Here is a 2731-nt window from a genome sequence, read left to right as displayed (position 1 = left end):
GTTCGGCTAATTGGACAAAGTTTGTCCAGGCAACAAGGATTAAAAAGGTGACATGTGTGTCTTTGTTTTTGAAGGCAAAGAAGGCACGTTGTGAGCCGCTATGCACAACCTTTCATAAGGTCAATGAATACTTTCTATTTTCCTGTTGCCTTCGATATACTATATTATATGAAGATGTCGTCTAAATATCTCCTTGCATGGTATGCCTGAACTATAATTTTATTAGAATTGATAAATATGCCATCTAATCTCCTTCCATACTACTCCCTCTATAAATATTAGTTAAAGACTAATTAAGTCACTGTTTCTTAATCTTTCTATTCCTTATTTATACCTCTAAACAGTACAGATTGTCAGGAGTTGTGGTCTTGAAGTCTGAAACTCAAACCGGCAATTGGATACCAATTTGCCTACTTATTTATACCTTTAAATATTAGTTAAAGACTAATTAAGTCATTGTTTCTTAATTTTTATATTCCTTATTTATGCCTCCAAACAGTACAGAATGTCAGGAGTTGAACTATAAATGCTTGCTTATGCTTAATGGTGAATGTTCTATCTCAGATGTAGCACATTGTGTGTATGAATCATGGTGAATGTCAAGCCTACTTAGGTCATACCCAAGTAAGGTCAATATAGATGTATGGTCCTTATAAAATGCGGTGCTCTAATGTAACTTTGTTCCTCAATGGTGAATTATGTTTTCTATAGTTAAAGTGCATGTGTGTTGCTGTGATGTATATAAGTGAAAGGGAACAAAAAAAGAATGGGAGAAGGAGCTTCTTGCTTTTCTTTTTCCCTTTTGTTTCTGTTTGATAATTACTCATCCATCCTGATGCTTGAGTACTTTCTAACCTCCCCTGTTTTATTCTTTTGGTGCTACTTGGATGTTTCTAATGTCTGATTTTTTGTTTTCTTTCAGAATAGATAAAGAATAAGCTACTAGCATTCCTAATGTGCAAGTAAACCTACTACAATGAGAGATCTGGGCTGCTTCGTTGTGGCTTCCAAACTTGAAATGTTTGTATGGAAGTTAGTTTAGTTTTTTGTTGTGGATTCACAGATTCTCACATGTACCATCTTCTTAGACCTTTCGATTTCTAAAGAAACTAAATGAAGATATGGTGGTATGGTCTCAATAGTACAACTTAAAGCCTTCCATGCTTTATATTTTCTCTGAAATTTGCCCTTGAAGAATCATGTATCTATGTTAGATCCGGTGAGAAAAGGTGGCTTCCAAGCAGAGGATTCTGGAGTGTTGGCCACATTTGCTTTTCGACTTGGGTGTCTAAATATTCTCACAATACTTGGCTCCCTCTCGCCCTTTGCGCCATTGGAGCAACGAGTCATCTAGTAGTTTATAAACCATAGACAAGTTGGAATACAGTAGGTATAACACCAATATAAATAAAAAATGAGTTCATTACAGTACCTTGAAGTGGTCTTTTATTTTCTTAGGCTAACGGAGCTCATGAGATTTTCTACTTTAAGTTTTGTGTTGTGAAGTTTTCAAGTTTTGGGTAAAGATTTGATGTATTATGGAACAAGGAGTGGCAAGAGCCTAAGCTCGGGGATGCCCATGGCACCCCCAAGATAATCTAAGGACACCTAAAAGCCAAAGCTTGGGGATGCCCCGGAAGGCATCCCCTCTTTCGTCTACTTCTATTGGTAACTTTACTTGGAGCTATATTTTTATTCACCACATGATATGTGTTTTGCTTGGAGCATATTGTATGATTTGAGTCTTTATTTGTTAGTTTACCACAATCATCCTTGTTGTACACACCTTTTGAGAGAGTCATACATGATTTGGAATTTGTTAGAATACTCTATGTGCTTCACTTATATCTTTTGAGTTATGTAGTTTTGCTTTAGTACTTCACTTATACTCCCCCCGTTCTGAATTACTTGTCTTGGATTTGTCTAGATACGAATGTATCTAGACTCATTTTAGTGCTAGATACCTCCGTATCTAGACAAATCTAAGACAAGTAATTCGGAACGGAGGGATTATCTTTTAGAGCACGGTGGTGGATTTGTTTTATAGAAACTATTGATCTCTCATGCTTCACTTAGATTATTTTGAGAGTCTTAAATAGCATGGTAATTTGCTTAAAATTCGAATATGCTTGGTATACAAGAATAATAATAAAACTTTCTTATGAGTGTGTTGAATACTATGAGAAGTTTGATGCTTGATAATTGTTTTGAGATATAAAGATGGTGATATTAAAGTTGTGCTAGTTGAGTAGTTGTGAATTTGAGAAATACTTGTGTTAAGGTTTGTGATTCCCGTAGCATGCACGTATGGTGAACCATTATGTGATGAAGTCGAAGCATGATTTATTTTTTGATTGTCTTCCTTATGAGTGGCGGTCGAGGACGAGCGATGGTCTTTTCCTACCAATATATCCCCCTAGGAGCATGCGCGTAATACTTTGCTTTGATAACTTGTAGATTTTTGCAATAAGTATATGAGTTCTTTATGACTAATGTTGAGTCCATGGATTATACGCACTCTCACCCTTCCACCTTTGCTAGCCTCTCTAATACCGCGCACCTTTCGCCGGTGTCATACACCCACCATATACCTTCCTCAAAACAGCCACCATACCTACCTATTATGGCATTTCCATAGCCATTCCGAGATATATTGCCATGCAACTTTCCACTGTTCCGTTTATCATGACACACTCCATCATTGTCATATTTCTTAGCATGATCATGTAGT

This window comes from Triticum dicoccoides, chromosome 2A (assembly GCF_002162155.2).
Source record: "Triticum dicoccoides isolate Atlit2015 ecotype Zavitan chromosome 2A, WEW_v2.0, whole genome shotgun sequence".
Lineage (NCBI taxonomy): Eukaryota > Viridiplantae > Streptophyta > Magnoliopsida > Poales > Poaceae > Triticum > Triticum dicoccoides.
The sequence above is the reverse complement of the archived record's forward strand: the minus strand, read 5'-3'. Positions refer to the sequence as shown.